Below are 13,955 nucleotides of genomic sequence, written 5' to 3' on the forward strand. Positions count from 1 at the left end.
TAGGGTTTTCATAACCCAAAGGGAATCAGGGCTTGAAGCCCAGCAAAGAATGAAGGCCCATGCGAGTAGGCTTGGTTCTAGTGCGTAGCAAGCCTAGAAGGGCTGCTTGGTTCTCTCTTTTTTATTCGGCCAGGGTTTGGAAAAAAAAAAACCAAAATTGCTTCTATTTTATTTTGATTCATTAACTCACAAATTCCTCATAGCAAAAATTGCGTAATGCATGAAAACAACAAAAGCCTTTGAATTTGTAGAAGATCCTTCTCGGAAAGCTGGAATTGCATCTTTAATGCATTGTATCACGTACAACAATGAAATGTTAAATTGAATCAATAGCATGTGGATCAATTCAATAAAATAATAAATTAGTTATAAAAAAAATGATTAAAACGTAATACTCCCCTGATTGAAGATCAAACTTTCTTTAGCGCAGCGGATAATGTGTTGTGGGCATAATTTATTGAACAATTATGGAGGCCAAAAATAGAGAGAGGGTGCGGCATAAAGAGAGAAGAGAGAGATATTTAATTGTGAGGTGTGTTCTATTTCACCCCATTGTGCCTTTATTTATAGTAGTAGGGAAGGTTAATTCCTTACCTTTTTAGGATTACAACTCTAATAGGATATTAACTACTAAAGGGAAACTTCAAAGATATCCCAAGATACACTAGGATTTATAAAATCACATTCCTAATCTAATAGGACTGCAACAATAATATTGATATGTCTATGGAAAAATTTAATGATACAAGCGTTCACAATTAAATCAGAGTTAAAATGAATAAAGGGAAGAAAACTAGATTTATTGTTGTCCTTGTGGGTGCTATATTTATTGTTGCATGGATTTTGGTAATTTGTGACTCATGAATTATACATATTTCTAAACAGTTTGTAATTGTGGAGTTGTGGTGTTTCTTTTGATACGTGTGACCTCATGTTTTGCTCTAAGGTAGTAGCTCGAAAATTGTCTCACGTTAATGTAGGCCCAAATCAAATAAACTCACATATATCAAAGCAAATGATTTTTTATTTATTTTTTGTTTTTGTGACAAGTTGTAGGGAGATGGTAGGGAAATTATATTTTTAGACCACAATTAAATCATCTTACTATTAGAGAAGTGGTTTAGATCATATTTTATAGGTCATATGTTGTGGCGGATGATGGTTCGATTCCATTTGTATTGACTTAAAGAAAGAATCCAACCTTGATTAAAAGAAAAAAAAATTAAAAAAAAAAAAAAAAGAATCCAACTATTAACCACCACATTATGTGGTCTAAAAAACATATGATCTAAATAGATGATCTTTCTAATATCACCCTTTACAAAATGTGATCTCAAATATTTTCCCAAGTTGAATCATGAGATTATAATTTATTCTGATTCGTATTCAATAATAATAGGAATGAGCTAGGAGACTTTTGTTCCTCATTTACAATTTTTCCTCTATGCTTGTCATATAACCCGCAAACTAAAGTTAGGATTCTAATAGAATGTTCTTATAGATCATTTAGAAGTATTCCACCCATCCACTGAATAATAAGACGAAATTTTATATAACAAGAAAAAAAAATACAAATTACTAGACACAAGAAAAGAGATCTTTACTTTTTGGGAAATTCCACCAAGGACCATTATGTATGAAAAATCAAAGCAATTACTCCATGCTTATTTCTCAGAGATAGATGCACACCTTGGAAACCATTTGGTCCAAATCCAAAAAAGATGAACCGTTAGGACCAGTAGTCGCCTCCTTTGCCAACTTCTTCCATTCCAAGGCTTTCTTTCTCATTTCATTGCCTTCCTCTCCCTCCATTAATTTTCTCACAAGTCTCTCTATATAATTTCTTTCAACATCACCTTCGATCTCCATGCCTATGCCCCACTCTTTGCAACTGTACCTACAATTTGTTTGTTGATCAGCATTGAAAGGCCAACAGATCATGGGCACTCCGGCACACGCACTTTCAATAGTAGAGTTCCAGCCGTTGTGCGTCAAGAACCCTCCGATAGCCGGGTGGTTCAAAACTTTTTCTTGATGGCACCAACTTGCCAGTAGACTCCTTTCTTTGGTCTCTTTTATAAAGTCAGTGGGAACCACAGATGAAACCCCACCAACAAGGTCAGGCCTAATAACCCAAAAAATGGTCTTATTACTATTTGCAAGTCCCCAAGCAAACTCAATTAGCTGCTCAGCTGTCATAACTGTGCTGCTTCCAAAGTTGATATAAAGCACAGAATCAGGTTCTTTGGAATGTCCTTCAATCGTATACCTCTCATGCCCGGTATCCAATCTATCACGGTTTCCAAATACCCATTTGTCAAATAACTAGCATCTGCAAATCAAATTATCCATCATGTGTTAAAAATATGAACTGAATCACTAGAAAGTTGTACGATATTATATGTTTTAACTAGGCTGTGTTTGCCATTTAGTAATTCTGCCTCATGCCACTGATATTCCCACAAAAAGATTACGGCCCTTGCATATATACAAATTTATTAATTTCGATCATATTCAAAAATAAAAATAGAGATAAATGATTTACCTTTAAGAGGCGTGAAACCTTTTTCAATGAGAGGGCGATACTGAAGGTAGCCCATGAAGGCACAAGCACTCGTTGTCCAGAAAGTAACTTGAGGAACTCCCAATTCTTGAGCTGCATCAAGAGTGAAGTGCATGATACCATCGGCAACTATGCAAGTAACTTTAGGAATTCCCAATTCTTGTGAAGAATTGAGCTTCGACAAAAGGTCTTTGAAGGGTGCTAAGCAGTTTTTTCTAGTGGATTGGCAGAGGGACGGCATGTGTTGGGCAGCAGAAACACTAACATCAGTTGGAGGCAGGCCATCGGGAATGGTTTCAAATCGAAAGGTGGGGAGGCCGTTGAGGGAGTTGGGACCTTGGGATTTAAGCAGGCGTTGATTGATGAACTCTGTGTTGACAAACGTTATGTGAAACCCTTTGTAGTGGAGAAGTTTTGCTAGTTTTAGCATAGGGTTTATGTGGCCTTGAGCTGGGAATGGTATGCAAACTGCATGGGGTTTCACTGAGGTCAAGGGATTGGAAGCCATTACTTAATACAGAAGTTATGACAGAGCTAAAGAAAATGGATGAACTCTTTAGGGAAGAAATTTTTTCAGGATAGCTACTTAAATTAATGGTGTAAAATAAATTACAACATGCAATTAGAATAAATTAAAAGAGAGAGGATATTCCCTTACGGATACTAGTGGTGAGTGGACCGGAGGTTATTGATGCTTAAATATGTGGATTATTCTTTCCCTGCCAATTGCTAGAAGATAATAGTTATCAAAGAATTTAGGATGAAATGCTGATTTAGTTTATGAATTATCATTTCAACGAAAATTAGATTTCTAAATTATTTTTTTGGATAAAATAAGTTCTTAAATTCATTAAAAATTGCTAATTTCATTTCTACTATGATATTCAAAGCTATTTTATCCAATTTTTTGTTAACTTAAATCACTTGACACATTTTAGAGTGAAATACCGTTATTTTCTTGCCTATAAGCCCTTAGCATTTCATATAGGTTGTGAATCTAACATCTAATTTACCCTCCAAAGTTAACTCCATACACTATTTCTTTATATAAAATTACCATTGTACCCTTCAATGTGTATCACATGCAAGTAACGTGACTCAAATAGACGGAATATTGAATATAGTAGTTTTGAGTTTAATATTAGGGATGTAATTGACAAATTTTTATAATTTAAGGACTAATTTTAAAAAAAATAATAATTTAAAAATCTAATTTTCACTCAGATGATAATTTAATAATTAAATTAGCAATCCATCCAAGAATTTATACTAGAAAGACTATAGTGGCATCCCTATCGAACCCGAACAATATAATTTACAGATATAGGAATTGGACCCTTATGAAGTTAATGGAGCACTGTGCACACAGAAAAGGATACTTGCGGACATATTGTTGAAATTTCTCATTCTTATCATTTTTTCAAAACCTATTTAAATTTCTCTTTTTGATTAGCAGGACTCATCATCAAAAGATGTTACACAAAAAATATATATATATATATATATATATTCGAAATTACATTTTTCAGCCAAGATGTATATATATTTAGATCTTGGATTAAAATTTAAAATTTATTTTTAAATTAGAAAATTTAGATTTTAACCCAAAAATGTTATAAACTTTATATTAAAGTGTGATTGTGTGAATCTTAAATTATATTTTATACTAGTTTTTCTTTCCTATTAGGACTTGTATTCCTTAAAGGAGAAAGATTCTTCCCTCCCTTATTATTATATAAAAAGAGCACTGCGTAGGGAGAATAACACATCCTCTACACAACCCTATAAACACATCTCTTTCTAATCTCTCTTTGTTGTTGTGCCTCCCTCTCTCCCTCGTCAGATAAATAAGCCCCAACAAGAAATAATTTTCTGCTCTAATCTTTCTAGGTAAAATTTTTACTCCAAGATTATTAAAGAATGAATTTAGGATAATTTTTTTTTTCTGAAAGTAACTTTTAAAAAAACTTATGTAGATTATCCTAATTTAATTTTATGATCATATAAAACTTAACAATATTTACATTCTCATAAATATTGAAAAATCGCTAAATCTATCATGAAACTCGTTGAACACTATGAAAGGATATGAAACACATGAATTTTTTTTTTTATAATTATTTTAGCAGTTAGATTAAATTTGGACCGTGAGTTATTTTTTGTTTAACTGTTGGATTTGATCATATTAGATCTTAACCGTTGGATTCAATGAATTTATAAATGCAAAACTAAAAAAAATAAACATATGGTGGGCCATCCCACTAACCAGGGGAAATTCTGGGCTAAATATGCCGCCAAAATGAGTTTTGGGTTAAAACTTATATTTAGCAAGTTGAGATAGGTTTAAAACTTAAAATTTTAGTTTTACTCCAAAGGTTGGAGTAGGTCTGAGAAAGTTTTCCGATCAAGCAAAAATATAAAATACCTATTTCAAGGCATTTTATATCTTGTATTGAAAATGCCCTAACCAAACCTCTTTTGTGCATAGACCAATCTATAAAGCATGGAAATTTGTTTCTCGCTCCTACTCAAGATTCTAAAATACGCTAGGCACTAGTCGGGCGGCGGGTTGGGGCCTAGCACCTAGGTGGCTAGGCAGAGCCTAGGCGAACTAGGCAGATTTAAGTAAATATATTGTATTTCGTGTAAATAAGTGTCTGTTTATACTTAAAATATATATAATTTCATCATAAACTAGAAAATAGAATATCATATATATTATGAAGTATTGGAACATAATGAAGACATGGGGAGGAAACATATAATGTGTGTTTATTTAAGTGTTCAGTTAGTCTCTTACAAGTTATTGGAAACAATAAAATGAAAAATGAAAGTTATCTATTTTCTATCTAAGTGAGTTGCAACCTAAACAGGTGTCTAGGTGGGTCCCGGGTTAGATGGGTGCCTAGGCGGTCTAGGCGGGTGCCTTAACAGGTCTAGGTGAGCGCCTCAGCAGGTCTAGGCGGACGTCTCGGTCTAGGCGTCATTTCTTAATTTTCAAATACCTAGGAATTAATTAGGACGGTGGCCAGCCAACTAGCCCCTAGATGGGGCCTAAACTATGTTAGGCGGGGATTTTTTGAATAATACTCCTACTACAATAAAAACAAATTGTATTGAAATAATACTTGGATTATAAACTTTCTCATGACTCTATTGCACTAGAAACTTTCTCGTGACTCTTTCTCTAAAGTTCTCCCTCCCTTCTCAAAAACCTAGATCTAAAGACCCCAGAGTCACCGGCCCTTGGCGTCAGCCCTTCTCTTTTCTCCTAGCCTTCACTCTCTCCACCCTCCTCTATGTCCTCCTCGTTCCTCTTCTTCCCCCTTTTTCTCCCCCTCTGTTCTTCCCTCCCTTTTCACGCTTCTATCCAACCCTCTTCCTCTAACGGGGCGTCTCCAATACCTCTCTCTAGTTGGATGGGGTCAAACTATTATCCTTCTATGAGGTTAATGAGCTAATTATCTTGATCTTGATCTATTGACTGTGTTGGCCATGAGGTGTTCACTATAATGGCTTGTTTGGGTGTTTATGCTGGTTTGGCGTGCAGATCTGAAACGTCATTCTCTGGTGGCTTGGACTTCCTCGCAGCTTTTGGAGTTATGGGTTCGGTGGGCATGGATTCGTGCTGGTGGCGGGCTATGACAGCGCAATATGTCGGTGGCTCTAGCGTGGGAACCAGATGCTAGGCACACTTCGATTTGCTTTTTTGCTGAAGCTTCAACCACAAGTCTTCAACGACTTCTGGTGCTAATAAATTTAATTTTATGCAGGTTATTAGGTGGGTGGTGGCAGTTGGTTATAACACTACATTGACAGTGGTTGTGATTAGGGAACCTCTGTGCCTCTCACACCTTGTCCTTGTTCTGCGACCGCTTTTGTACCCGCATCCTCTTTAAGAATGGCAATTCAACTTGTTAAACCCAATAACGGTGGATTTGATTTTGTTATGGTTTCAGTTATGGTTATACAGTCCCTGATTCATATCCATCCTAGAATCCACTTCGAAAAATATAATACACACACACACACGTGTATTCACAAGTATTAAAATTATGGAAACTTTAACGAAAAACTTTCGTTACTGTTCACTTTAACGAAAAATCACATTTTCATACTAAAAAATCAATCCTGATACTATTCATTTTACCCTTTATTTTGTCCTTATCATTAAAACTCAAGGTTTTTAAATATTTTTCATTAGTTTTCCTTAAAATTATTTGATAATTTGTTTCATCTTTCTCCCGTAGTGACTATTGTATTGCTTTTTTCATCCCTTTGCCTTTTATTTATTTATTTATTTATTTTAATTTTTTTTATCATGGGACCAATTTGCCTTAGTTTACTATTATATTTGCCTTATCATGAACGCCTTCATAAAGTATCGTTATGTTTTTGATGATTTGGATGTGGATATTTAATATAGAATTATCTATTATATTATAATGTGTAAGTGGAACGAATAATTGTTTTTCATTGACGAAGGTGGATATAACCGTTAACCGATAGTGAATCTGTTACCTGATGGGTATGATTATAGATAATCCCCGATGATTAACTTGTGGGTATGGATATTATTTTTTGTGGTTATGGGGATGGATATGACATTTCTATCCCCAAACCAAACCATTGCCATCCCTATATCCTCCTTCTTCGTGGACACATATCAACTTTAGTTTAGTTGTCTGTATTTTCTTTTCTTGGTTTTTTGTTGTACCGCCTAGATATGTAGAATTATAGTGTCACTACTGCGATTTGTTTGTGTAGCTCTAGCGATTTTTGTGGCCTCATTGTTTGCAATGGCTTGATGTGAGGCACCGGTTCTAGGTCTATTGCGTATATCGTCTTTGTGACAGATATACTCTGGAACTCTTGGTTTTAGTGGACTCTTGTGGTGACCGTATAGAAGTTTACAAGTATAAGCATTTTGTGCGAATACCTCCAAATCAAAAAATTGGTCATGAGAGAGAAATGCACCCATCTAACTTTTTATTTGGTTATTCATGGTAATGAAATACTCTATCGCTTTAAAAAATAATACTTGCATTCCCCTCTTGGGCATGAGCTAATACCCCACTTACTAATAAAGTATCTCTATGGTAGAAATTTCAAATCGGAACGGTGAAATTTCTTAATCTTTTTTTTTTTGGGACAAAAAAAAAAAAAAAAAAAAAAAGGAACAATAGAGAAAGGAATATATTTAGTTTGTTATCAAAGTTCAGAATGGTAGCCTTCTGGTCGACTGACATATGACTATATGAATATGCTTGCTAGTAATAAGGGAAAGGAGTACATTTAGTTTTAATTTTTAGCAAGGTTCTAAAAAACGTCAGGCGCTAGTAGGGCGACAGGCTGGCGCCTAGCGCCTAGGTGGCTAGACTGGATCACGGTGGGCGCCTAGGCAGATTTATGTAAATTTCTTGTATATCTTGTAAATAACTGCATATTGACACATAAAAAATTATACTCGTATGAAATTCAGGGATAAGATAATAAAAGTATGATAAAGTACAAAAAGAGTATCCAACAAGTCCAAAATTTAAAAACACATTAAGCATATATGCCATATTACTTAAGACACTTTGAATGATTATATCTGATTTTAAAAAAATAAAAGTAAAAATCCCACATAGTGGGTTGGGTGGATCATAATAAAACTACTAGGAAGCCATGCCAGGCATCCCTTAACCAAACCACGCACATTGGTATCATCCCCGAAATCCTCTCTCTTTTATTTATGATTTTATATGGGTTTGAACTTTGGAGCACTAAAACCGGTTAGAAACTATATAGCAATTGAAAGTTGAGGTCATAAATCATAAAGAGAAAATTATGAAGAGGTGCATGCATCCTTCCCCATTTCATAAAGCACCACGTGTGTGGTGTGACCCCTCCCTTCCACCCCTAGTCCTCATCACTCACATTAGCTAAGAGACTCCCAAACGAAGGAGACTATTTTGATGCCTTGAAAAATGGAAACTTTTATTCTTTTTTATTCTTTCCTTTTCTTCATCGTCTTTGTCTTCTTTCCGTTTCCTTTTCTTATTCTTTTTTTCCATTTTCCCTCCGTAAATTCTTCCTTTTTGGTTTCCTCTACTTCTGTTTTGTGCCTTAAGTTCCTATTCTTTGATGGATTCCAAAGAGAGGAAGTCGCTACAGTTAAGAAAGTCGTGGTGCATAGAGAGAGGGAGTCAAAGTGGTGAAAAAGCTTTTGCAATTTTAGGTTTCTGTTTGGAATTTCTTCCCAAGAAATCATTTCACTCCACCTAAACCACCGCCTAGATAGCCGCCTAAACCACCTAGGCCACCTAAGACGCCTAGGCAGGCACTTAACAACTCCCCGATTTTTCTTAACTATTCGAACCTAAATGCATCGGCACACCTACGCTCAGCTCCTAGGTGTTGCCTAGGCTGATTTTTAGAACACTGATTTTTAAGTATATTAACACAAAAATGCACTATTTGAAGCTATGGAGTGACTAATGGTCTCATCCCAGGAAGTTGTCACTTCCTAAAGTCAACGGCTGCAACCTGCCTCATAGGTTTCATCATTAACCAAGATCCCTGAAATTAAGGTGTAGATGACTTGTTGATATTTGGTTAAGTTTTTTGATGTGATCCCTTAATTCAAGGAAGTATGATAGCTTTAGGTTATTATCTAGTTACTAGGGTTTGCGTAATAAAGGTTTGCATGAAACTGTCTCCCTTCTTTCTCTACTTATATTGCTTTGTACATTCATACAAACCATGAAATATACATTGAATCAAACTAAAAATTTCACATAGTATTTGAATAGTGTCATCCTTGACCTATCTTTGCCCATTTCTTTTCCGCTCCAAGCTTGCCTCCAACCTTTCTCCATGGCTAAAGAAAGCTTAGTTCATCTGGATGGTGAAAGCTTTCCTGTTTTTCCTTTAAGTTTTTTAGATGCAAAGGTCAACACTAACCAGCTTTTTTGCTTAGTTTTATTGAAAGAATTCAATTACGTTCCCTAGTCTAGGACAGTTTCTCTCGCTTTAAGAGGTAAGTGGAAACTAAGGTTTATCGGGATTAACAAAGCACCAGACACTGCATTCCCAACATATGAAGCATGGTTGTGCAAAGATCAATTGGTTATGTCATTGCACCTCAATTCGATGGAGAAACATGTTGCTGAGATCTTTAGTTATTCCGAGTCTCACAGGATTTTTAGAAATCTATGAAGGAGATGTATGGGAACCAAAACAATTATGCTCTAGTTTTCAGCTAAGAAAGCCATTGCTAGTCTTCAGTAGGATGGTAAATCCTTTGTTCAGCATCTTGGTAGTTTCAAGTCTATGTTTATCTTCCTCATAACTTCACTGTTGGAGAGTCTTTAGTTGGCATACACACCACTCCCCTGGTCTTAGGCCTGCTCATAGTTGTTTGTTGTTTTACAAGTTATTCAGATTTGTGCATCTCCATCACTGACAGTGGTGCATGAATTCGGTTCCAACACTTGTGAATTGATGCATTCTTGCTTTGAATTGTTAATCATTGTGCTTAAGCTATCTAATTGACTTAGTGGCTGACCACCATTAGGGTAATTAGAATAAGTAATTTGATGCAATTTTTGTTGGAACATCACCTTGAAATTGAGTAAGGCTTCTTGTGATTAATAAATGTAAGTCCACTTAAAGTGAACATCACGCTCTTAAGGGTTGCATGGTTTTTAAAAGGTTTTTCAAAGAACTTAATGAGTTTTGCATGTTTATATTTGATCTCAACATCACAAACGGATTAAGTGTTTGATATACGCTTTTGTTTGAACTGTAGACATCAAAATTTCACATCACGAGAAGAATATGCATTAGGAAAACCTAACCTTCAAAGCATGTATGTGGAAATTCATAAGTAATTGATAGAATTGCATAGGATTATTAATGGTGACAACTAAACCCTACTCCTTTTCATAAGTGGTTTTCTTAAAAATTGTTAAATATTCTTGCTCCCGAGTTTGTTTTCTTTAAAATTAAATTGTTTATCCTTTATTTTAAATTTAACAATCTTAATCTTTTAGGTATATGGTTTCTCTTGAACATCACGAGGAAATATGCATCAGGAAAACATAACTTTCAAAGATGTATGTGGAAATTCATTAGCAATCGGTAGAATTGCATAGGATTATTAATGACGACGGCTAAACCCTACTCTTTTTCATAAGTGGTTTTCTTAATAATTGTTACATATTCTTGCTGGCGAGTTTATTTTATTGGAGATTAAATTGTTTATCTATTATTTTCATCTTTTAAATTCCACAATCTCAATCTTCTCTAAAATCCAATTTTAAATAGTTAACTAATGATTAGTCTAAAAAAATATATTCATCAAATCCCTGTGAAAAATGACCTTACATGAACAGTTTATACTACAATTACCTGTACTCTTAGGAGTAGAATGCCATATTTTGTGTGAATTTAACCCTATTTGCAAAGGTGGTAAAAATCTTACCAACAATCCTAAACAGAAAGGATCTTCTAGTATCATAAATATAATCTAATAATGATTTACATAATCACATATGTACTAGATTATGTTGACAATATATTACAGTTGTTTTAAATAAGTAACAAATAGTCAATCCAATAAGTATTTGGTTTTGTAACGTCGAAGGAAAGCAAGGGAATTCACATCAATGATAACTTTGGAGTCACCATCAACTTTCAAATTGAAAATGACTTTATTCTAGGCAACTCGTAGACTATCTGAGAATATGACCTTCAACAAGAAGAAAGTTAGAAAATCCAAGCTTTCGAGCACCAGCTGAAGCCTGAGCCACATAACGGTTGAAGAAAACATAACAATCAAAATTTAAGTTGAGAGAGTTATAAACCATCCTCAGACAGCTTCCATCATATAGCTTGAAATTGTCTCTAAGTTAGGGTCCAAAAGTTTCACTAAAAGCCCAACTACCTTTGGAAGCTCAATCATCGCACATTCTTGGCAAACCAAGCTCAAATTCATGGTAGCTAAAAGTGCATGACAAGGGGTGTATGAATTCACAATCATGCCATGCTAAAAGAAATTATAATTCATAACTCATGCTAAATGTATGCAATAACACACATATCCACCATGTGGGGCTATATAGAATCAAGCTTGAAATATTTATACATTAACATGTCATCCTATTCTTCACCCGACACACTTGAGTGGGCTCAAGCCACATACCAGGCATGTTGAGTAGATTTTTGATGTGAACGGTTACAAAAGTCTATCAGACCTACATGAAATTCAAGCTTGTGGAGATTTTGGGCTGCTTAAGAGTACCAATATCCAGCCCACAACTTTCATCTCGTGTGGGAAGGCACTGAGAGATGAAGTTCGTATCCCTTCCTTCCAAACCAACTAGAATCCTTGATATCTACTCATATGCACTAGATAAACCTTACTTGGAGCCATGCGTTGCCAGAACCTACCCTTCCCTAGCGTCGCACATCTTGTTTTGACTCGTAACAATCTTTTCATTTTCAGCTAACATAGGGAATGAAGCGAGAAATTGAAAAGGAGCGTAGTAAAAAATGGATTTCTGTTGTAAGACTTGGTGCAGGAAAGAAGGGGCTTTGGAAAAATCGGCTTCTCTAGCTTCACGAGGCCACTACCTCTCCAAAATATTACTACATAAAGTAGCTTTAACAATGGAAAATAGAATTAAAGACTTAACAAAACACGAAGATGAGAGAAAACCAAGGGATTCCTCAGCTAGGGTTTTCAAGAGTTCCTGCGCCTATAAATTGAGATCATCGATAAGCTTGGAAGGTAGAATGCAGCAAGTAGAGTGAGCTATCCCTAGGTGATGGAAAACCCCATTAGTTCTCAATCTTTAATTCTTCCTTTCCTTTGATCTTTGCCTCAAACCCAGCAACCATGGATGTTCATGTCTTGTGTGCCAAACTCATGAGCTTTTAGCTTTCACGCCACGAATCATGCATTTAGGCAAGTCATAATTTGTTGATACATTTATTCATTCATTGTCATTTGGAGTTGTTAATTTACTGAAATATCTCTTTAGACACATTTTCTTTCAAGGTTTTTCAGGGCCTAGTGCCGAAAGCAAACAATCACCATGGAGAGATAAGTGTCTCATAGCACACAGAGTCTTGCATGATTAAAAGGTCCGCAAAACTCCCTAATTAAAACGGTAGCCTTCAACTACCACATCATGGTTAGTAAGGATAAGGGTCAACCTGCAGGATGGCGAGTTGACCCGGTATATGAGGCTTCTTTTTTAATATTTTTCCTATGGAGCACTCCTTGTCCGAAATTTGGGTTAAGGAAGAAATGCGGGTTGGCTTTTTGCCAGCCTTTTTCTTGTAGGATTGGACTTTGTTCCACCATTGAGTGACCGGTCGAGGGCTTAGAATTTTGGATCTTTTCAGGGGTGAGAAATTTCCATACCATAGAATTGGAATAGGGAGGTGTCCTCCGGGAGCAAAGTTCATATGGTTGGTATTTTTTATTTTTTTTGTGGAACCTACTATTTTTTGGGACTAAAGGTAATTATGTTACCTAAGAAATGAAATGGCTAGCCCCAGTGATAGATCTAATCTCATTTTTCTCCTCATTAGGAATGAAATTTCTCACTAAGACTTCAAATATAGTTGCCTCATAGAAAATAAAGCACCTATTGTGGATGCTCTTTAGATCCTTGCTCCTAGCGACACATTTAGTCATTAGGCTCAAGTGAGAAAGAAAAGGACTCAACAGTAGATTTGTTCAAAAAAAAAAAAAAAAAAAAAAAACGCAATAGTAGTTGTAATGAATTGGCCCAGCTCAACTCGGCTTAGCAATTAAGTGTTGAGAAGCCTCAGTGCTTTGCATGTTTTACTTGATGTTTATGTTTGTTGAGTTGTTTCTTTTTCAATTATTTGAGTCCCTTGAGTCCTTGCAGTGAGTGAAGACTGAAGAAGGGGAAGGATTTGCACTGTGAAAATAATGTCGACTGAACTCGAGACTGAGAATCAAATAGTCAAAGAGAACGATGTGGGTGTGGCCATGTTACGATGTGGTTGAATCCACACTAAATGTCTGGACTCAACCAAATAACCAATTAGAACCCAACATCTAATGGTTCGGTTCCAGATATTCAAATCAAAACCAAACATGTTTCTTCAGATTGCGGTTCACTTTCTAACCGAAACATTTCAAAACCGCAAAAATTAAACCATTTGGTGTGGTCCAATTTGGGTCCATGTTTCGGTTTTGATTTTCCATTCCAAGAGCCTACCACTAATAGCAATAGTCATTCAAATCAATCACAAGGTATTTAAAAAAAAAAAAAAAAAATCAAACTCAGTTGAATTCGTTTACTAATGCAACTGCATTAATAAACAGATTATCTTCTTTCATGGTTGAATATGATTTTCAAAGAGC

The 13,955-nt window shown here is 35.4% G+C and overlaps 1 pseudogene; it reads right to left on the minus strand.

The window, feature by feature from the left end:
* Positions 1-516: 516 nt before the first annotated feature.
* LOC103961963 lies at positions 517-3,217 on the minus strand (annotated as a pseudogene).
* Positions 3,218-13,955: the final 10,738 nt, after the last annotated feature.

Source organism: the organism of the source record quoted next, unplaced genomic scaffold (assembly GCF_019419815.1).
Source record: "Pyrus x bretschneideri cultivar Hongxiangsu unplaced genomic scaffold, Pyrus_bretschneideri_v1 Contig2, whole genome shotgun sequence".
Lineage (NCBI taxonomy): Eukaryota > Viridiplantae > Streptophyta > Magnoliopsida > Rosales > Rosaceae > Pyrus > Pyrus x bretschneideri.